Source organism: Scyliorhinus torazame, chromosome 3 (genome assembly GCF_047496885.1).
Source record: "Scyliorhinus torazame isolate Kashiwa2021f chromosome 3, sScyTor2.1, whole genome shotgun sequence".
NCBI classification, from domain to species: Eukaryota; Metazoa; Chordata; class Chondrichthyes; order Carcharhiniformes; family Scyliorhinidae; genus Scyliorhinus; species Scyliorhinus torazame.
Window position 1 is genome coordinate 141838646 of NC_092709.1, and position 20108 is coordinate 141858753.

Consider the following 20108-nt stretch of genomic DNA (forward strand, 5'->3'; position numbering starts at 1 on the left):
AGCAGATGTTGAAAATGAGCATGAGGAAAGTGGTAAAGAGATTGATGCGGAGGGTGTGGTGAAAATGTAGTTGCGATAAAAGAAAGCTGGTGGTAAGAATGGAGAGAGGAATGAAAAATTGCTGAGCACAGGAATGCAAATTAGCTGTGATGCATTGGCCGGGAATCAAACCCGGGCCTCCCGCGTGGCAGGCGAGAATTCTACCACTGAACCACCAATGCAAGCCACGCAACTGAAGCTGAACTTTCAAGCCCAATGCCTGAGTTGCGAACAGATGTTGATGTGTGTTCGCCAAAGAAAACTGCATGTAACCAGCAGAGAGATGCAGTGTAAAGATGAGAAATAACAGTGCAACACCAGTCAATCTTGCATTGGCCGGGAATCGAACCCGGGCCTCCCGCGTGGCAGGCGAGAATTCTACCACTGAACCACCAATGCAACTCCACGATCAATTTCATGATGTTCTCCTTTTTTTCCCCAATGCTTTCACTCAGCAGCATTTCCATTTCCTCACTTTGTCCTCACTTTCCCCAAATTGCAACAAATTTCTTTACCTAAACTTCGGGCACAGCAGCGCATAAACCTCCTGTGCTCTCACTTCACACCACGACAGATCACCTAATGCTACACTGCAATATCATCAGGCTGCTACTTTTCTTCACGCAAAGCTAACAGTGCTTCCACTAGGCCAGACTGCAAATTCCATGGCTTGATAACATACGGCTCCTTCCTTTCAGAATAATATGTTGTGCATCTTTCCGATTTTACAGCCAGGTTGGCTAATTATCCTCATGCTGCGTTACAGTAAAGTGGGATTTCACACCTCCACCAAACAACCTATGTTTGGATAATGGCTTTTATACCGCTACCAGCCTTGGTTACATTAGAACTCACATCATCATTTCAGTTATGCAGGCCTCTGCACCATGAACCCACAACATTGGCACAATGCTGTCACATCCTGTGTCCTGATTCCCCATGTGTCATCCTCGTCATCATGCTCTCGAATGTAGGTCCGTGTTTGCAAAACAGGAAAGGAAGGGGTGAATCAGCATTCGCCAAGGTTGAGGAATGTCAGCTTTATGGAAAGAGTTGAGAAGCTGGCATTATCCTAGTTGCAACACAAGGGACTCCCTACGGGGAGACAATTACCCACCAACATTGCCTCAGGTGAATGAGGTGTGAATCTCCAAATGGACTCCGAAAACGATTAACGTGAAACATCGCCTCCTCCCACTTATCTTGGAAAAGAGTACTGTAAAGATACTCGCGATGTTTACACACATGTGTGAGACTGTGCGTGTCTGGGCCTTGTCCTGTTCTGTGGCCGGTATCCTGTTGCCCCTTTATGTTTGGGCCATTCCTCCTTAGCCGGAATGTTCTGAGAGGCTGAATGAGCTTTGAACGAGCTGTTTTTTCTCTTCTTTGTCTCATGGTATTGGTACTGGTCCAATTGTATTGTTGTGCTTGTATTCTCCTCTGTATATATATATGTTGACATATTTTGCTATGCTGTGGAATTCCTGTGATTTAGCTGGCTATTTGTGACAATGGAAAAAGGTGAATGAAAAGACTTTGTAAAAAAAGAGTCCAGTGAAAAATTATCAGTTTGTGCAAAGTTTGTTTGAACTTTTCTTAAGGCAATGAAGGTAAAAATGTTGTGAAGGGTTAAAAAGAAGTGAGAGGAGGAGGGTTTTAATTAAAGAGGAATGAGTGTTTGCAGCTGTGAGTGGTGAAGCGGACAGGAAAAGGGAGAGTGTTGTGAAGCAGATGTTGAAAATGAGCATGAGGAAAGTGGTAAAGAGATTGATGCGGAGGGTGTGGTGAAAATGTAGTTGCGATAAAAGAAAGCTGGTGGTAAGAATGTAGAGAGGAATGAAAAATTGCTGAGCACAGGAATGCAAAAGAGGTGTGATGCATTGGCCGGGAATCGAACCCGGGCCTCCCGCGTGGCAGGCGAGAATTCTACCACTGAACCACCAATGCAAGCCACGCAACTGAAGCTGAACTTTCAAGCCCAATGCCTGAGTTGCTAACAGATGTTGATGTGTGTTCGCCAAAGAAAACTGCATGTAACCAGCAGAGAGATGCAGTGTAAAGATGAGAAATAACAGTGCAACACCAGTCAATCTTGCATTGGCCGGGAATCGAACCCGGGCCTCCCGCGTGGCAGGCGAGAATTCTACCACTGAACCACCAATGCAACTCCACGATCAATTTCATGATGTTCTCCTTTTTTTCCCCAATGCTTTCACTCAGCAGCATTTCCATTTCCTCACTTTGTCCTCACTTTCCCCAAATGTCAACAAATTTCTTTACCTAAACTTCGGGCACAGCAGCGCATAAACCTCATGTGCTCTCACTTCACACCACAACAGATCACCTAATGCTACACTGCAATATCATCAGGCTGCTACTTTTCTTCACGCAAAGCTAACAGTGCTTCCACTAGGCCAGACTGCAAATTCCATGGCTTGATAACATACGGCTCCTTCCTTTCAGAATAATATGTTGTGCATCTTTCCGATTTTACAGCCAGGTTGGCTAATTATCCTCATGCTGCGTTACAGTAAAGTGGGATTTCACACCTCCACCAAACAACCTATGTTTGGATAATGGCTTTTATACCGCTACCAGCCTTGGTTACATTTGAACTCACATCATCATTTCAGTTATGCAGGCCTCTGCACCATGAACCCACAACATTGGCACAATGCTGTCACATCCTGTGTCCTGATTCCCCATGTGTCATCCTCGTCATCATGCTCTCGAATGTAGGTCCGTGTTTGCAAAACAGGAAAGGAAGGGGTGAATCAGCATTCGCCAAGGTTGAGGAATGTCAGCTTTATGGAAAGAGTTGAGAAGCTGGCATTATCCTAGTTGCAACACAAGGGACTCCCTCGGGGGAGACAATTACCCACCAACATTGCCTCAGGTGAATGAGGTGTGAATCTCCAAATGGACTCCGAAAACGATTAACGTGAAACATCGCCTCCTCCCACTTATCTTGGAAAAGAGTACTGTAAAGATACTCGCGACGTTTACACACATGTGTGAGACTGTGCGTGTCTGGGCCTTGTCCTGTTCTGTGGCCGGTATCCTGTTGCCCCTTTATGTTTGGGCCATTCCTCCTTAGCCGGAATGTTCTGAGAGGCTGAATGAGCTTTGAACGAGCTGTTTTTTCTCTTCTTTGTCTCATGGTATTGGTACTGGTCCAATTGTATTGTTGTGCTTGTATTCTCCTCTGTATATATATATGTTGACATATTTTGCTATGCTGTGGAATTCCTGTGATTTAGCTGGCTATTTGTGACAATGGAAAAAGGTGAATGAAAAGACTTTGTAAAAAAAGAGTCCAGTGAAAAATTATCAGTTTGTGCAAAGTTTGTTTGAACTTTTCTTAAGGCAATGAAGGTAAAAATGTTGTGAAGGGTTAAAAAGAAGTGAGAGGAGGAGGGTTTTAATTAAAGAGGAATGAGTGTTTGCAGCTGTGAGTGGTGAAGCGGACAGGAAAAGGGAGAGTGTTGTGAAGCAGATGTTGAAAATGAGCATGAGGAAAGTGGTAAAGAGATTGATGCGGAGGGTGTGGTGAAAATGTAGTTGCGATAAAAGAAAGCTGGTGGTAAGAATGGAGAGAGGAATGAAAAATTGCTGAGCACAGGAATGCAAATTAGCTGTGATGCATTGGCCGGGAATCAAACCCGGGCCTCCCGCGTGGCAGGCGAGAATTCTACCACTGAACCACCAATGCAAGCCACGCAACTGAAGCTGAACTTTCAAGCCCAATGCCTGAGTTGCGAACAGATGTTGATGTGTGTTCGCCAAAGAAAACTGCATGTAACCAGCAGAGAGATGCAGTGTAAAGATGAGAAATAACAGTGCAACACCAGTCAATCTTGCATTGGCCGGGAATCGAACCCAGGCCTCCCGCGTGGCAGGCGAGAATTCTACCACTGAACCACCAATGCAACTCCACGATCAATTTCATGATGTTCTCCTTTTTTTCCCCAATGCTTTCACTCAGCAGCATTTCCATTTCCTCACTTTGTCCTCACTTTCCCCAAATTGCAACAAATTTCTTTACCTAAACTTCGGGCACAGCAGCGCATAAACCTCCTGTGCTCTCACTTCACACCACGACAGATCACCTAATGCTACACTGCAATATCATCAGGCTGCTACTTTTCTTCACGCAAAGCTAACAGTGCTTCCACTAGGCCAGACTGCAAATTCCATGGCTTGATAACATACGGCTCCTTCCTTTCAGAATAATATGTTGTGCATCTTTCCGATTTTACAGCCAGGTTGGCTAATTATCCTCATGCTGCGTTACAGTAAAGTGGGATTTCACACCTCCACCAAACAACCTATGTTTGGATAATGGCTTTTATACCGCTACCAGCCTTGGTTACATTAGAACTCACATCATCATTTCAGTTATGCAGGCCTCTGCACCATGAACCCACAACATTGGCACAATGCTGTCACATCCTGTGTCCTGATTCCCCATGTGTCATCCTCGTCATCATGCTCTCGAATGTAGGTCCGTGTTTGCAAAACAGGAAAGGAAGGGGTGAATCAGCATTCGCCAAGGTTGAGGAATGTCAGCTTTATGGAAAGAGTTGAGAAGCTGGCATTATCCTAGTTGCAACACAAGGGACTCCCTACGGGGAGACAATTACCCACCAACATTGCCTCAGGTGAATGAGGTGTGAATCTCCAAATGGACTCCGAAAACGATTAACGTGAAACATCGCCTCCTCCCACTTATCTTGGAAAAGAGTACTGTAAAGATACTCGCGATGTTTACACACATGTGTGAGACTGTGCGTGTCTGGGCCTTGTCCTGTTCTGTGGCCGGTATCCTGTTGCCCCTTTATGTTTGGGCCATTCCTCCTTAGCCGGAATGTTCTGAGAGGCTGAATGAGCTTTGAACGAGCTGTTTTTTCTCTTCTTTGTCTCATGGTATTGGTACTGGTCCAATTGTATTGTTGTGCTTGTATTCTCCTCTGTATATATATATGTTGACATATTTTGCTATGCTGTGGAATTCCTGTGATTTAGCTGGCTATTTGTGACAATGGAAAAAGGTGAATGAAAAGACTTTGTAAAAAAAGAGTCCAGTGAAAAATTATCAGTTTGTGCAAAGTTTGTTTGAACTTTTCTTAAGGCAATGAAGGTAAAAATGTTGTGAAGGGTTAAAAAGAAGTGAGAGGAGGAGGGTTTTAATTAAAGAGGAATGAGTGTTTGCAGCTGTGAGTGGTGAAGCGGACAGGAAAAGGGAGAGTGTTGTGAAGCAGATGTTGAAAATGAGCATGAGGAAAGTGGTAAAGAGATTGATGCGGAGGGTGTGGTGAAAATGTAGTTGCGATAAAAGAAAGCTGGTGGTAAGAATGTAGAGAGGAATGAAAAATTGCTGAGCACAGGAATGCAAAAGAGGTGTGATGCATTGGCCGGGAATCGAACCCGGGCCTCCCGCGTGGCAGGCGAGAATTCTACCACTGAACCACCAATGCAAGCCACGCAACTGAAGCTGAACTTTCAAGCCCAATGCCTGAGTTGCTAACAGATGTTGATGTGTGTTCGCCAAAGAAAACTGCATGTAACCAGCAGAGAGATGCAGTGTAAAGATGAGAAATAACAGTGCAACACCAGTCAATCTTGCATTGGCCGGGAATCGAACCCGGGCCTCCCGCGTGGCAGGCGAGAATTCTACCACTGAACCACCAATGCAACTCCACGATCAATTTCATGATGTTCTCCTTTTTTTCCCCAATGCTTTCACTCAGCAGCATTTCCATTTCCTCACTTTGTCCTCACTTTCCCCAAATGTCAACAAATTTCTTTACCTAAACTTCGGGCACAGCAGCGCATAAACCTCATGTGCTCTCACTTCACACCACAACAGATCACCTAATGCTACACTGCAATATCATCAGGCCGCTACTTTTCTTCACGCAAAGCTAACAGTGCTTCCACTAGGCCAGACTGCAAATTCCATGGCTTGATAACATACGGCTCCTTCCTTTCAGAATAATATGTTGTGCATCTTTCCGATTTTACAGCCAGGTTGGCTAATTATCCTCATGCTGCGTTACAGTAAAGTGGGATTTCACACCTCCACCAAACAACCTATGTTTGGATAATGGCTTTTATACCGCTACCAGCCTTGGTTACATTTGAACTCACATCATCATTTCAGTTATGCAGGCCTCTGCACCATGAACCCACAACATTGGCACAATGCTGTCACATCCTGTGTCCTGATTCCCCATGTGTCATCCTCGTCATCATGCTCTCGAATGTAGGTCCGTGTTTGCAAAACAGGAAAGGAAGGGGTGAATCAGCATTCGCCAAGGTTGAGGAATGTCAGCTTTATGGAAAGAGTTGAGAAGCTGGCATTATCCTAGTTGCAACACAAGGGACTCCCTCGGGGGAGACAATTACCCACCAACATTGCCTCAGGTGAATGAGGTGTGAATCTCCAAATGGACTCCGAAAACGATTAACGTGAAACATCGCCTCCTCCCACTTATCTTGGAAAAGAGTACTGTAAAGATACTCGCGACGTTTACACACATGTGTGAGACTGTGCGTGTCTGGGCCTTGTCCTGTTCTGTGGCCGGTATCCTGTTGCCCCTTTATGTTTGGGCCATTCCTCCTTAGCCGGAATGTTCTGAGAGGCTGAATGTGCTTTGAACGAGCTGCTTTTTCTCTTCTTTGTCTCATGGTATTTGTACTGGTCCAATTGTATTGTTGTGCTTGTATTCTCCTCTGTATATATATATGTTGACATATTTTGCTATGCTGTGGAATTCCTGTGATTTAGCTGGCTATTTGTGACAATGGAAAAAGGTGAATGAAAAGACATTGTAAAAAAAAAGAGTCCAGTGAAAAATTATCAGTTTGTGCAAAGTTTGTTTAAACTTTTCTGAAGGCAATGAAGGTAAAAATGTTGTGGAAGGTGAAAAAGAAGTCAGGGAAGGAGGGTTTTAATTGAAGAGGAATGAGTGTTTGCAGCTGGGAGTGGTGAAGCGGACAGGAAAAGGGAGAGTGTTGTGAAGCAGATGTTGAAAATGAGCATGAGGAAAGTGGTAAAGAGATTGATGCGGAGGGAGTGTATGGTGAAAATGTAGTTGTGATAAAAGAAAGCTGGTGGTAAGAATGTAGAGAGGAAGGAAAAATTGCTGAGCAGAGGAATGCAAAGGAGCTGCAATGTATTGGCCGGGAATCCAACCCGGGCCTCTCACGTGGCAGGTGAGAATTCTTCCACTGAACCACCAATGCAAGCCACACAACTGAAGCTGAACTTTCATGCACAATGCCTGAGTTGCTAACAGATGTTGATGTGTGTTAGCCAAAGAAAACTGCATGTAACCAGCAGAGAGATGCAGTGTAAAGATGAGAAATAACAGTGCAACACCAGTCAATCTTGCATTGGCCGGGAATCGAACCCAGGCCTCCCGCGTGGCAGGCGAGAATTCTACCACTGAACCACCAATGCAACTCCATTATCAAGCTTGTGATGTTCTCCTTTTTTTCCCCAATGCTTTCACTCAGCAGCATTTGCATTTCCTCACTTTGTCCTCTCTTTCCCCAAATGTCAACAAATTTCTTTACCTAAACTTCGGGCACAGCAGCGCATAAACCTCCTGTGCTCTCACTTCACACCACTACAATATCACCTAATGCTACACTGCAATATCATCAGACCGCTACTTTTCTTCACGCAAAGCTAACAGTGCTTCCACTAGGCCAGACTGCAAATTCCATGGCTTGATGACAGACGGCTCCTTCCTTTCAGAATAACATGTTGTGCATCTTTCCGATTTTACAGCCAGGTTGGCTAATTATCCTCATGCTGCGTTACAGTAAAGTGGGATTTCACACCTCCACCAAACAACCTATGTTTGGATGATGGCTTTTATACCGCTACCAACCTTGGTTACATTTGAACTCACATCATCATTTCAGTTATGCAGGCCTCTGCACCATGAACCCAACAACATTGGCACAATGCTGTCACATCCTGTGTCCTGATTCCCCATGTGTCATCCTCGTCATCATGTCTCTCGAATGTAGGTCCGTGTTATCGAAACAGGAAAGGAAGGGGTGAATCAGCATTCGCCAAGGTTGAGGAATGTCAGCTTTATGGAAAGAGTTGAGAAGCTGGCATTATCCTAGTTGCAACACAAGGGACTCCTTAGGGGGAGACAATTATCCACCAACATTGCCTCAGGTGAATGAGGTGTGAATCTCCAAATGGACTCCGAAAACGAGTAACGTGAAACATCGCCTCCTCCCACTTATCTTGGTAAAGAGTACTGTAAAGATACTAGCGATGTTTACACACATGTGTGAGACTGTGCGTGTCTGGGCCTTGTCCTGTTCTGTGGCCGGTATCCTGTTGCCCCTTTATGTTTGGGCCATTCCTCCTTCGCCGGAATGTTCTGAGAGGCTGAGTGAGCTTTGAACGAGCTGCTTTTTCTCTTCTTTGTCTCATGATATTTGTACTGGTCCAATTGTATTGTTGTGCTTGTGTTCTCCTCTGTATATATACGTTGACATATTTTGCTATGCTGTGGAATTCCTGTGATTTAGCTGGTTATTTGTGACAATGGAAAAAGGTGAATGAAAAGACTTTGTAAAAAAAGAGTCCAGTGAAAAATTATCAGTTTGTGCAAAGTTTGTTTGAACTTTTCTTAAGGCAATGAAGGTAAAAATGTTGTGAAGGGTTAAAAAGAAGTGAGAGGAGGAGGGTTTTAATTAAAGAGGAATGAGTGTTTGCAGCTGTGAGTGGTGAAGCGGACAGGAAAAGGGAGAGTGTTGTGAAGCAGATGTTGAAAATGAGCATGAGGAAAGTGGTAAAGAGATTGATGCGGAGGGTGTGGTGAAAATGTAGTTGCGATAAAAGAAAGCTGGTGGTAAGAATGTAGAGAGGAATGAAAAATTGCTGCGCACAGGAATGCAAAAGAGGTGTGATGCATTGGCCGGGAATCGAACCCGGGCCTCCCGCGTGGCAGGCGAGAATTCTACCACTGAACCACCAATGCAAACCACGCAACTGAAGCTGAACTTTCAAGCCCAATGCCTGAGTTGCTAACAGATGTTGATGTGTGTTCGCCAAAGAAAACTGCATGTAACCAGCAGAGAGATGCAGTGTAAAGATGAGAAATAACAGTGCAACACCAGTCAATCTTGCATTGGCCGGGAATCGAACCCGGGCCTCCCGCGTGGCAGGCGAGAATTCTACCACTGAACCACCAATGCAACTCCACGATCAATTTCATGATGTTCTCCTTTTTTTCCCCAATGCTTTCACTCAGCAGCATTTCCATTTCCTCACTTTGTCCTCACTTTCCCCAAATTGCAACAAATTTCTTTACCTAAACTTCGGGCACAGCAGCGCATAAACCTCCTGTGCTCTCACTTCACACCACGACAGATCACCTAATGCTACACTGCAATATCATCAGGCTGCTACTTTTCTTCACGCAAAGCTAACAGTGCTTCCACTAGGCCAGACTGCAAATTCCATGGCTTGATAACATACGGCTCCTTCCTTTCAGAATAATATGTTGTGCATCTTTCCGATTTTACAGCCAGGTTGGCTAATTATCCTCATGCTGCGTTACAGTAAAGTGGGATTTCACACCTCCACCAAACAACCTATGTTTGGATAATGGCTTTTATACCGCTACCAGCCTTGGTTACATTAGAACTCACATCATCATTTCAGTTATGCAGGCCTCTGCACCATGAACCCACAACATTGGCACAATGCTGTCACATCCTGTGTCCTGATTCCCCATGTGTCATCCTCGTCATCATGCTCTCGAATGTAGGTCCGTGTTTGCAAAACAGGAAAGGAAGGGGTGAATCAGCATTCGCCAAGGTTGAGGAATGTCAGCTTTATGGAAAGAGTTGAGAAGCTGGCATTATCCTAGTTGCAACACAAGGGACTCCCTAGGGGGAGACAATTACCCACCAACATTGCCTCAGGTGAATGAGGTGTGAATCTCCAAATGGACTCCGAAAACGATTAACGTGAAACATCGCCTCCTCCCACTTATCTTGGAAAAGAGTACTGTAAAGATACTCGCGACGTTTACACACATGTGTGAGACTGTGCGTGTCTGGGCCTTGTCCTGTTCTGTGGCCGGTATCCTGTTGCCCCTTTATGTTTGGGCCATTCCTCCTTAGCCGGAATGTTCTGAGAGGCTGAATGAGCTTTGAACGAGCTGCTTTTTCTCTTCTTTGTCTCATGGTATTTGTACTGGTCCAATTGTATTGTTGTGCTTGTATTCTCCTCTGTATATATATATGTTGACATATTTTGCTATGCTGTGGAATTCCTGTGATTTAGCTGGCTATTTGTGACAATGGAAAAAGGTGAATGAAAAGACATTGTAAAAAAAAAGAGTCCAGTGAAAAATTATCAGTTTGTGCAAAGTTTGTTTGAACTTTTCTGAAGGCAATGAAGGTAAAAATGTTGTGGAAGGTGAAAAAGAAGTGAGAGGAGGAGGGTTTTAATTGAAGAGGAATGAGTGTTTGCAGCTGTGAGTGGTGAAGCGGACAGGAAAAGGGAGAGTGTTGTGAAGCAGATGTTGAAAATGAGCATGAGGAAAGTGGTAAAGAGATTGATGCGGAGGGAGTGTATGGTGAAAATGTAGTTGTGATAAAAGAAAGCTGGTGGTAAGAATGTAGAGAGGAAGGAAAAATTGCTGAGCAGAGGAATGGAAAGGAGCTGCAATGTATTGGCCGGGAATCCAACCCGGGCCTCTCACGTGGCAGGTGAGAATTCTACCACTGAACCACCAATGCAAGACACACAACTTAAGCTGAACTTTCATGCACAATGCCTGAGTTGCGAACAGATGTTGATGTGTGTTGGCCAAAGAAAACTGCATGTAACCAGCAGAGAGATGCAGTGTAAAGATGAGAAATAACAGTGCAACACCAGTCAATCTTGCATTGGCCGGGAATCGAACCCGGGCCTCCCGCGTGGCAGGCGAGAATTCTACCACTGAACCACCAATGCAACTCCATTATCAAGCTTGTGATGTTCTCCTTTTTTTCCCCAATGCTTTCACTCAGCAGCATTTGCATTTCCTCACTTTGTCCTCTCTTTCCCCAAATGTCAACAAATTTCTTTACCTAAACTTCGGGCACAGCAGCGCATAAACCTCCTGTGCTCTCACTTCACACCACTACAATATCACCTAATGCTACACTGCAATATCATCAGACCGCTACTTTTCTTCACGCAAAGCTAACAGTGCTTCCACTAGGCCAGACTGCAAATTCCATGGCTTGATGACAGACGGCTCCTTCCTTTCAGAATAACATGTTGTGCATCTTTCCGATTTTACAGCCAGGTTGGCTAATTATCCTAATGCTGCGTTACAGTAAAGTGGGATTTCACACCTCCACCAAACAACCTATGTTTGGATGATGGCTTTTATACCGCTACCAGCCTTGGTTACATTTGAACTCACATCATCATTTCAGTTATGCAGGCCTCTGCACCATGAACCCAACAACATTGGCACAATGCTGTCACATCCTGTGTCCTGATTCCCCATGTGTCATCCTCGTCATCATGCTCTCGAATGTAGGTCCGTGTTTGCGAAACAGGAAAGGAAGGGGTGAATCAGCATTCGCCAAGGTTGAGGAATGTCAGCTTTATGGAAAGAGTTGAGAAGCTGGCAATATCCTAGTTGCAACACAAGGGACTCCTTAGGGGGAGACAATTACCCACCAACATTGCCTCAGGTGAATGAGGTGTGAATCTCCAAATGGACTCCGAAAACGAGTAACGTGAAACATCGCCTCCTCCCACTTATCTTGGTAAAGGGTACTGTAAAGATACTAGCGATGTTTACACACATGTGTGAGACTGTGCGTGTCTGGGCCTTGTCCTGTTCTGTGGCCGGTATCCTGTTGCCCCTTTATGTTTGGGCCATTCCTCCTTCGCCGGAATGTTCTGAGAGGCTGAATGAGCTTTGAACGAGCTGCTTTTTCTCTTCTTTGTCTCATGATATTTGTACTGGTCCAATTGTATTGTTGTGCTTGTGTTCTCCTCTGTATATATACGTTGACATATTTTGCTATGCTGTGGAATTCCTGTGATTTAGCTGGTTATTTGTGACAATGGAAAAAGGTGAATGAAAAGACTTTGTAAAAAAAGAGTCCAGTGAAAAATTATCAGTTTGTGCAAAGTTTGTTTGAACTTTTCTTAAGGCAATGAAGGTAAAAATGTTGTGAAGGGTTAAAAAGAAGTGAGAGGAGGAGGGTTTTAATTAAAGAGGAATGAGTGTTTGCAGCTGTGAGTGGTGAAGCGGACAGGAAAAGGGAGAGTGTTGTGAAGCAGATGTTGAAAATGAGCATGAGGAAAGTGGTAAAGAGATTGATGCGGAGGGTGTGGTGAAAATGTAGCTGCGATAAAAGAAAGCTGGTGGTAAGAATGGAGAGAGGAATGAAAAATTGCTGAGCACAGGAATGCAAATTAGCTGTGATGCATTGGCCGGGAATCAAACCCGGGCCTCCCGCGTGGCAGGCGAGAATTCTACCACTGAACCACCAATGCAAGCCACGCAACTGAAGCTGAACTTTCAAGCCCAATGCCTGAGTTGCGAACAGATGTTGATGTGTGTTCGCCAAAGAAAACTGCATGTAACCAGCAGAGAGATGCAGTGTAAAGATGAGAAATAACAGTGCAACACCAGTCAATCTTGCATTGGCCGGGAATCGAACCCGGGCCTCCCGCGTGGCAGGCGAGAATTCTACCACTGAACCACCAATGCAACTCCACGATCAATTTCATGATGTTCTCCTTTTTTTCCCCAATGCTTTCACTCAGCAGCATTTCCATTTCCTCACTTTGTCCTCACTTTCCCCAAATTGCAACAAATTTCTTTACCTAAACTTCGGGCACAGCAGCGCATAAACCTCCTGTGCTCTCACTTCACACCACGACAGATCACCTAATGCTACACTGCAATATCATCAGGCTGCTACTTTTCTTCACGCAAAGCTAACAGTGCTTCCACTAGGCCAGACTGCAAATTCCATGGCTTGATAACATACGGCTCCTTCCTTTCAGAATAATATGTTGTGCATCTTTCCGATTTTACAGCCAGGTTGGCTAATTATCCTCATGCTGCGTTACAGTAAAGTGGGATTTCACACCTCCACCAAACAACCTATGTTTGGATAATGGCTTTTATACCGCTACCAGCCTTGGTTACATTAGAACTCACATCATCATTTCAGTTATGCAGGCCTCTGCACCATGAACCCACAACATTGGCACAATGCTGTCACATCCTGTGTCCTGATTCCCCATGTGTCATCCTCGTCATCATGCTCTCGAATGTAGGTCCGTGTTTGCAAAACAGGAAAGGAAGGGGTGAATCAGCATTCGCCAAGGTTGAGGAATGTCAGCTTTATGGAAAGAGTTGAGAAGCTGGCATTATCCTAGTTGCAACACAAGGGACTCCCTACGGGGAGACAATTACCCACCAACATTGCCTCAGGTGAATGAGGTGTGAATCTCCAAATGGACTCCGAAAACGATTAACGTGAAACATCGCCTCCTCCCACTTATCTTGGAAAAGAGTACTGTAAAGATACTCGCGACGTTTACACACATGTGTGAGACTGTGCGTGTCTGGGCCTTGTCCTGTTCTGTGGCCGGTATCCTGTTGCCCCTTTATGTTTGGGCCATTCCTCCTTAGCCGGAATGTTCTGAGAGGCTGAATGAGCTTTGAACGAGCTGTTTTTTCTCTTCTTTGTCTCATGGTATTGGTACTGGTCCAATTGTATTGTTGTGCTTGTATTCTCCTCTGTATATATATATGTTGACATATTTTGCTATGCTGTGGAATTCCTGTGATTTAGCTGGCTATTTGTGACAATGGAAAAAGGTGAATGAAAAGACTTTGTAAAAAAAGAGTCCAGTGAAAAATTATCAGTTTGTGCAAAGTTTGTTTGAACTTTTCTTAAGGCAATGAAGGTAAAAATGTTGTGAAGGGTTAAAAAGAAGTGAGAGGAGGAGGGTTTTAATTAAAGAGGAATGAGTGTTTGCAGCTGTGAGTGGTGAAGCGGACAGGAAAAGGGAGAGTGTTGTGAAGCAGATGTTGAAAATGAGCATGAGGAAAGTGGTAAAGAGATTGATGCGGAGGGTGTGGTGAAAATGTAGTTGCGATAAAAGAAAGCTGGTGGTAAGAATGGAGAGAGGAATGAAAAATTGCTGAGCACAGGAATGCAAATTAGCTGTGATGCATTGGCCGGGAATCAAACCCGGGCCTCCCGCGTGGCAGGCGAGAATTCTACCACTGAACCACCAATGCAAGCCACGCAACTGAAGCTGAACTTTCAAGCCCAATGCCTGAGTTGCGAACAGATGTTGATGTGTGTTCGCCAAAGAAAACTGCATGTAACCAGCAGAGAGATGCAGTGTAAAGATGAGAAATAACAGTGCAACACCAGTCAATCTTGCATTGGCCGGGAATCGAACCCGGGCCTCCCGCGTGGCAGGCGAGAATTCTACCACTGAACCACCAATGCAACTCCACGATCAATTTCATGATGTTCTCCTTTTTTTCCCCAATGCTTTCACTCAGCAGCATTTCCATTTCCTCACTTTGTCCTCACTTTCCCCAAATTGCAACAAATTTCTTTACCTAAACTTCGGGCACAGCAGCGCATAAACCTCCTGTGCTCTCACTTCACACCACGACAGATCACCTAATGCTACACTGCAATATCATCAGGCTGCTACTTTTCTTCACGCAAAGCTAACAGTGCTTCCACTAGGCCAGACTGCAAATTCCATGGCTTGATAACATACGGCTCCTTCCTTTCAGAATAATATGTTGTGCATCTTTCCGATTTTACAGCCAGGTTGGCTAATTATCCTCATGCTGCGTTACAGTAAAGTGGGATTTCACACCTCCACCAAACAACCTATGTTTGGATAATGGCTTTTATACCGCTACCAGCCTTGGTTACATTAGAACTCACATCATCATTTCAGTTATGCAGGCCTCTGCACCATGAACCCACAACATTGGCACAATGCTGTCACATCCTGTGTCCTGATTCCCCATGTGTCATCCTCGTCATCATGCTCTCGAATGTAGGTCCGTGTTTGCAAAACAGGAAAGGAAGGGGTGAATCAGCATTCGCCAAGGTTGAGGAATGTCAGCTTTATGGAAAGAGTTGAGAAGCTGGCATTATCCTAGTTGCAACACAAGGGACTCCCTACGGGGAGACAATTACCCACCAACATTGCCTCAGGTGAATGAGGTGTGAATCTCCAAATGGACTCCGAAAACGATTAACGTGAAACATCGCCTCCTCCCACTTATCTTGGAAAAGAGTACTGTAAAGATACTCGCGATGTTTACACACATGTGTGAGACTGTGCGTGTCTGGGCCTTGTCCTGTTCTGTGGCCGGTATCCTGTTGCCCCTTTATGTTTGGGCCATTCCTCCTTAGCCGGAATGTTCTGAGAGGCTGAATGAGCTTTGAACGAGCTGTTTTTTCTCTTCTTTGTCTCATGGTATTGGTACTGGTCCAATTGTATTGTTGTGCTTGTATTCTCCTCTGTATATATATATGTTGACATATTTTGCTATGCTGTGGAATTCCTGTGATTTAGCTGGCTATTTGTGACAATGGAAAAAGGTGAATGAAAAGACTTTGTAAAAAAAGAGTCCAGTGAAAAATTATCAGTTTGTGCAAAGTTTGTTTGAACTTTTCTTAAGGCAATGAAGGTAAAAATGTTGTGAAGGGTTAAAAAGAAGTGAGAGGAGGAGGGTTTTAATTAAAGAGGAATGAGTGTTTGCAGCTGTGAGTGGTGAAGCGGACAGGAAAAGGGAGAGTGTTGTGAAGCAGATGTTGAAAATGAGCATGAGGAAAGTGGTAAAGAGATTGATGCGGAGGGTGTGGTGAAAATGTAGTTGCGATAAAAGAAAGCTGGTGGTAAGAATGTAGAGAGGAATGAAAAATTGCTGAGCACAGGAATGCAAAAGAGGTGTGATGCATTGGCCGGGAATCAAACCCGGGCCTCCCGCGTGGCAGGCGAGAATTCTACCACTGAACCACCAATGCAAGCCACGCAACTGAAGCTGAACTTTCAAGCCCAATGCCTGAGTTGCTAACAGATGTTGATGTGTGTTCGCCAAAGAAAACTGCATGTAACCAGCAGAGAGATGCAGTGTAAAGATGAGAAATAACAGTGCAACACCAGTCAATCTTGCATTGGCCGGGAATCGAACCCGGGCCTCCCGCGTGGCAGGCGAGAATTCTACCACTGAACCACCAATGCAACTCCACGATCAATTTCATGATGTTCTCCTTTTTTTCCCCAATGCTTTCACTCAGCAGCATTTCCATTTCCTCACTTTGTCCTCACTTTCCCCAAATGTCAACAAATTTCTTTACCTAAACTTCGGGCACAGCAGCGCATAAACCTCATGTGCTCTCACTTCACACCACAACAGATCACCTAATGCTACACTGCAATATCATCAGGCCGCTACTTTTCTTCACGCAAAGCTAACAGTGCTTCCACTAGGCCAGACTGCAAATTCCATGGCTTGATAACATACGGCTCCTTCCTTTCAGAATAATATGTTGTGCATCTTTCCGATTTTACAGCCAGGTTGGCTAATTATCCTCATGCTGCGTTACAGTAAAGTGGGATTTCACACCTCCACCAAACAACCTATGTTTGGATAATGGCTTTTATACCGCTACCAGCCTTGGTTACATTTGAACTCACATCATCATTTCAGTTATGCAGGCCTCTGCACCATGAACCCACAACATTGGCACAATGCTGTCACATCCTGTGTCCTGATTCCCCATGTGTCATCCTCGTCATCATGCTCTCGAATGTAGGTCCGTGTTTGCAAAACAGGAAAGGAAGGGGTGAATCAGCATTCGCCAAGGTTGAGGAATGTCAGCTTTATGGAAAGAGTTGAGAAGCTGGCATTATCCTAGTTGCAACACAAGGGACTCCCTCGGGGGAGACAATTACCCACCAACATTGCCTCAGGTGAATGAGGTGTGAATCTCCAAATGGACTCCGAAAACGATTAACGTGAAACATCGCCTCCTCCCACTTATCTTGGAAAAGAGTACTGTAAAGATACTCGCGACGTTTACACACATGTGTGAGACTGTGCGTGTCTGGGCCTTGTCCTGTTCTGTGGCCAGTATCCTGTTGCCCCTTTATGTTTGGGCCATTCCTCCTTAGCCGGAATGTTCTGAGAGGCTGAATGTGCTTTGAACGAGCTGCTTTTTCTCTTCTTTGTCTCATGGTATTTGTACTGGTCCAATTGTATTGTTGTGCTTGTATTCTCCTCTGTATATATATATGTTGACATATTTTGCTATGCTGTGGAATTCCTGTGATTTAGCTGGCTATTTGTGACAATGGAAAAAGGTGAATGAAAAGACATTGTAAAAAAAAAGAGTCCAGTGAAAAATTATCAGTTTGTGCAAAGTTTGTTTAAACTTTTCTGAAGGCAATGAAGGTAAAAATGTTGTGGAAGGTGAAAAAGAAGTCAGGGAAGGAGGGTTTTAATTGAAGAGGAATGAGTGTTTGCAGCTGGGAGTGGTGAAGCGGACAGGAAAAGGGAGAGTGTTGTGAAGCAGATGTTGAAAATGAGCATGAGGAAAGTGGTAAAGAGATTGATGCGGAGGGAGTGTATGGTGAAAATGTAGTTGTGATAAAAGAAAGCTGGTGGTAAGAATGTAGAGAGGAAGGAAAAATTGCTGAGCAGAGGAATGCAAAGGAGCTGCAATGTATTGGCCGGGAATCCAACCCGGGCCTCTCACGTGGCAGGTGAGAATTCTTCCACTGAACCACCAATGCAAGCCACACAACTGAAGCTGAACTTTCATGCACAATGCCTGAGTTGCTAACAGATGTTGATGTGTGTTAGCCAAAGAAAACTGCATGTAACCAGCAGAGAGATGCAGTGTAAAGATGAGAAATAACAGTGCAACACCAGTCAATCTTGCATTGGCCGGGAATCGAACCCAGGCCTCCCGCGTGGCAGGCGAGAATTCTACCACTGAACCACCAATGCAACTCCATTATCAAGCTTGTGATGTTCTCCTTTTTTTCCCCAATGCTTTCACTCAGCAGCATTTGCATTTCCTCACTTTGTCCTCTCTTTCCCCAAATGTCAACAAATTTCTTTACCTAAACTTCGGGCACAGCAGCGCATAAACCTCCTGTGCTCTCACTTCACACCACTACAATATCACCTAATGCTACACTGCAATATCATCAGACCGCTACTTTTCTTCACGCAAAGCTAACAGTGCTTCCACTAGGCCAGACTGCAAATTCCATGGCTTGATGACAGACGGCTCCTTCCTTTCAGAATAACATGTTGTGCATCTTTCCGATTTTACAGCCAGGTTGGCTAATTATCCTCATGCTGCGTTACAGTAAAGTGGGATTTCACACCTCCACCAAACAACCTATGTTTGGATGATGGCTTTTATACCGCTACCAACCTTGGTTACATTTGAACTCACATCATCATTTCAGTTATGCAGGCCTCTGCACCATGAACCCAACAACATTGGCACAATGCTGTCACATCCTGTGTCCTGATTCCCCATGTGTCATCCTCGTCATCATGCTCTCGAATGTAGGTCCGTGTTATCGAAACAGGAAAGGAAGGGGTGAATCAGCATTCGCCAAGGTTGAGGAATGTCAGCTTTATGGAAAGAGTTGAGAAGCTGGCATTATCCTAGTTGCAACACAAGGGACTCCTTAGGGGGAGACAATTATCCACCAACATTGCCTCAGGTGAATGAGGTGTGAATCTCCAAATGGACTCCGAAAACGAGTAACGTGAAACATCGCCTCCTCCCACTTATCTTGGTAAAGAGTACTGTAAAGATACTAGCGATGTTTACACACATGTGTGAGACTGTGCGTGTCTGGGCCTTGTCCTGTTCTGTGGCCGGTATCCTGTTGCCCCTTTATGTTTGGGCCATTCCTCCTTCGCCGGAATGTTCTGAGAGGCTGAGTGAGCTTTGAACGAGCTGCTTTTTCTCTTCTTTGTCTCATGATATTTGTACTGGTCCAATTGTATTGTTGTGCTTGTGTTCTCCTCTGTATATATACGTTGACATATTTTGCTATGCTGTGGAATTCCTGTGATTTAGCTGGTTATTTGTGACAATGGAAAAAGGTGAATGAAAAGACTTTGTAAAAAAAGAGTCCAGTGAAAAATTATCAGTTTGTGCAAAGTTTGTTTGAACTTTTCTTAAGGCAATGAAGGTAAAAATGTTGTGAAGGGTTAAAAAGAAGTGAGAGGAGGAGGGTTTTAATTAAAGAGGAATGAGTGTTTGCAGCTGTGAGTGGTGAAGCGGACAGGAAAAGGGAGAGTGTTGTGAAGCAGATGTTGAAAATGAGCATGAGGAAAGTGGTAAAGAGATTGATGCGGAGGGTGTGGTGAAAATGTAGTTGCGATAAAAGAAAGCTGGTGGTAAGAATGTAGAGAGGAATGAAAAATTGCTGAGCACAGGAATGCAAAAGAGGTGTGATGCATTGGCCGGGAATCGAACCCGGGCCTCCCGCGTGGCAGGCGAGAATTCTACCACTGAACCACCAATGCAAGCCACGCAACTGAAGCTGAACTTTCAAGCCCAATGCCTGAGTTGCTAACAGATGTTGATGTGTGTTCGCCAAAGAAAACTGCATGTAACCAGCAGAGAGATGCAGTGTAAAGATGAGAAATAACAGTGCAACACCAGTCAATCTTGCATTGGCCGGGAATCGAACCCGGGCCTCCCGCGTGGCAGGCGAGAATTCTACCACTGAACCACCAATGCAACTCCACGATCAATTTCATGATGTTCTCCTTTTTTTCCCCAATGCTTTCACTCAGCAGCATTTCCATTTCCTCACTTTGTCCTCACTTTCCCCAAATTGCAACAAATTTCTTTACCTAAACTTCGGGCACAGCAGCGCATAAACCTCCTGTGCTCTCACTTCACACCACGACAGATCACCTAATGCTACACTGCAATATCATCAGGCTGCTACTTTTCTTCACGCAAAGCTAACA

At 44.7% G+C, this 20108-nt stretch overlaps 24 non-coding genes across 24 annotated transcripts; all 24 read right to left on the reverse strand.

Annotated features, from left to right (window-relative positions):
* Positions 1–150: 150 nt before the first annotated feature.
* trnag-gcc (transfer RNA glycine (anticodon GCC)) lies at positions 151–221 on the reverse strand. Its single transcript has one exon. It is a non-coding gene; the product is annotated as a tRNA-Gly (tRNA).
* A 146-nt stretch (positions 222–367) lies between these two features.
* trnag-gcc (transfer RNA glycine (anticodon GCC)) lies at positions 368–438 on the reverse strand. Its single transcript has one exon. It is a non-coding gene; the product is annotated as a tRNA-Gly (tRNA).
* Positions 439–1915: 1477 nt separating this feature from the next.
* trnag-gcc (transfer RNA glycine (anticodon GCC)) lies at positions 1916–1986 on the reverse strand. Its single transcript has one exon. It is a non-coding gene; the product is annotated as a tRNA-Gly (tRNA).
* A 146-nt stretch (positions 1987–2132) lies between these two features.
* Positions 2133–2203, reverse strand: trnag-gcc (transfer RNA glycine (anticodon GCC)). Its single transcript has one exon. It is a non-coding gene; the product is annotated as a tRNA-Gly (tRNA).
* Positions 2204–3680: 1477 nt separating this feature from the next.
* Positions 3681–3751, reverse strand: trnag-gcc (transfer RNA glycine (anticodon GCC)). The gene has a single exon. It is a non-coding gene; the product is annotated as a tRNA-Gly (tRNA).
* A 146-nt stretch (positions 3752–3897) lies between these two features.
* On the reverse strand, positions 3898–3968 carry trnag-gcc (transfer RNA glycine (anticodon GCC)). The gene has a single exon. It is a non-coding gene; the product is annotated as a tRNA-Gly (tRNA).
* Positions 3969–5445: 1477 nt separating this feature from the next.
* Positions 5446–5516, reverse strand: trnag-gcc (transfer RNA glycine (anticodon GCC)). The gene has a single exon. It is a non-coding gene; the product is annotated as a tRNA-Gly (tRNA).
* A 146-nt stretch (positions 5517–5662) lies between these two features.
* trnag-gcc (transfer RNA glycine (anticodon GCC)) lies at positions 5663–5733 on the reverse strand. The gene has a single exon. It is a non-coding gene; the product is annotated as a tRNA-Gly (tRNA).
* Positions 5734–7216: 1483 nt separating this feature from the next.
* trnag-gcc (transfer RNA glycine (anticodon GCC)) lies at positions 7217–7287 on the reverse strand. The gene has a single exon. It is a non-coding gene; the product is annotated as a tRNA-Gly (tRNA).
* A 146-nt stretch (positions 7288–7433) lies between these two features.
* On the reverse strand, positions 7434–7504 carry trnag-gcc (transfer RNA glycine (anticodon GCC)). Its single transcript has one exon. It is a non-coding gene; the product is annotated as a tRNA-Gly (tRNA).
* Positions 7505–8982: 1478 nt separating this feature from the next.
* On the reverse strand, positions 8983–9053 carry trnag-gcc (transfer RNA glycine (anticodon GCC)). The gene has a single exon. It is a non-coding gene; the product is annotated as a tRNA-Gly (tRNA).
* A 146-nt stretch (positions 9054–9199) lies between these two features.
* Positions 9200–9270, reverse strand: trnag-gcc (transfer RNA glycine (anticodon GCC)). Its single transcript has one exon. It is a non-coding gene; the product is annotated as a tRNA-Gly (tRNA).
* A 1483-nt stretch (positions 9271–10753) lies between these two features.
* Positions 10754–10824, reverse strand: trnag-gcc (transfer RNA glycine (anticodon GCC)). Its single transcript has one exon. It is a non-coding gene; the product is annotated as a tRNA-Gly (tRNA).
* A 146-nt stretch (positions 10825–10970) lies between these two features.
* trnag-gcc (transfer RNA glycine (anticodon GCC)) lies at positions 10971–11041 on the reverse strand. The gene has a single exon. It is a non-coding gene; the product is annotated as a tRNA-Gly (tRNA).
* A 1477-nt stretch (positions 11042–12518) lies between these two features.
* trnag-gcc (transfer RNA glycine (anticodon GCC)) lies at positions 12519–12589 on the reverse strand. The gene has a single exon. It is a non-coding gene; the product is annotated as a tRNA-Gly (tRNA).
* Positions 12590–12735: 146 nt separating this feature from the next.
* Positions 12736–12806, reverse strand: trnag-gcc (transfer RNA glycine (anticodon GCC)). The gene has a single exon. It is a non-coding gene; the product is annotated as a tRNA-Gly (tRNA).
* Positions 12807–14283: 1477 nt separating this feature from the next.
* Positions 14284–14354, reverse strand: trnag-gcc (transfer RNA glycine (anticodon GCC)). Its single transcript has one exon. It is a non-coding gene; the product is annotated as a tRNA-Gly (tRNA).
* Positions 14355–14500: 146 nt separating this feature from the next.
* Positions 14501–14571, reverse strand: trnag-gcc (transfer RNA glycine (anticodon GCC)). Its single transcript has one exon. It is a non-coding gene; the product is annotated as a tRNA-Gly (tRNA).
* A 1477-nt stretch (positions 14572–16048) lies between these two features.
* Positions 16049–16119, reverse strand: trnag-gcc (transfer RNA glycine (anticodon GCC)). The gene has a single exon. It is a non-coding gene; the product is annotated as a tRNA-Gly (tRNA).
* A 146-nt stretch (positions 16120–16265) lies between these two features.
* trnag-gcc (transfer RNA glycine (anticodon GCC)) lies at positions 16266–16336 on the reverse strand. Its single transcript has one exon. It is a non-coding gene; the product is annotated as a tRNA-Gly (tRNA).
* A 1483-nt stretch (positions 16337–17819) lies between these two features.
* Positions 17820–17890, reverse strand: trnag-gcc (transfer RNA glycine (anticodon GCC)). The gene has a single exon. It is a non-coding gene; the product is annotated as a tRNA-Gly (tRNA).
* A 146-nt stretch (positions 17891–18036) lies between these two features.
* On the reverse strand, positions 18037–18107 carry trnag-gcc (transfer RNA glycine (anticodon GCC)). Its single transcript has one exon. It is a non-coding gene; the product is annotated as a tRNA-Gly (tRNA).
* Positions 18108–19584: 1477 nt separating this feature from the next.
* On the reverse strand, positions 19585–19655 carry trnag-gcc (transfer RNA glycine (anticodon GCC)). Its single transcript has one exon. It is a non-coding gene; the product is annotated as a tRNA-Gly (tRNA).
* A 146-nt stretch (positions 19656–19801) lies between these two features.
* trnag-gcc (transfer RNA glycine (anticodon GCC)) lies at positions 19802–19872 on the reverse strand. Its single transcript has one exon. It is a non-coding gene; the product is annotated as a tRNA-Gly (tRNA).
* Between the last annotated feature and the right edge of the window lie 236 nt (positions 19873–20108).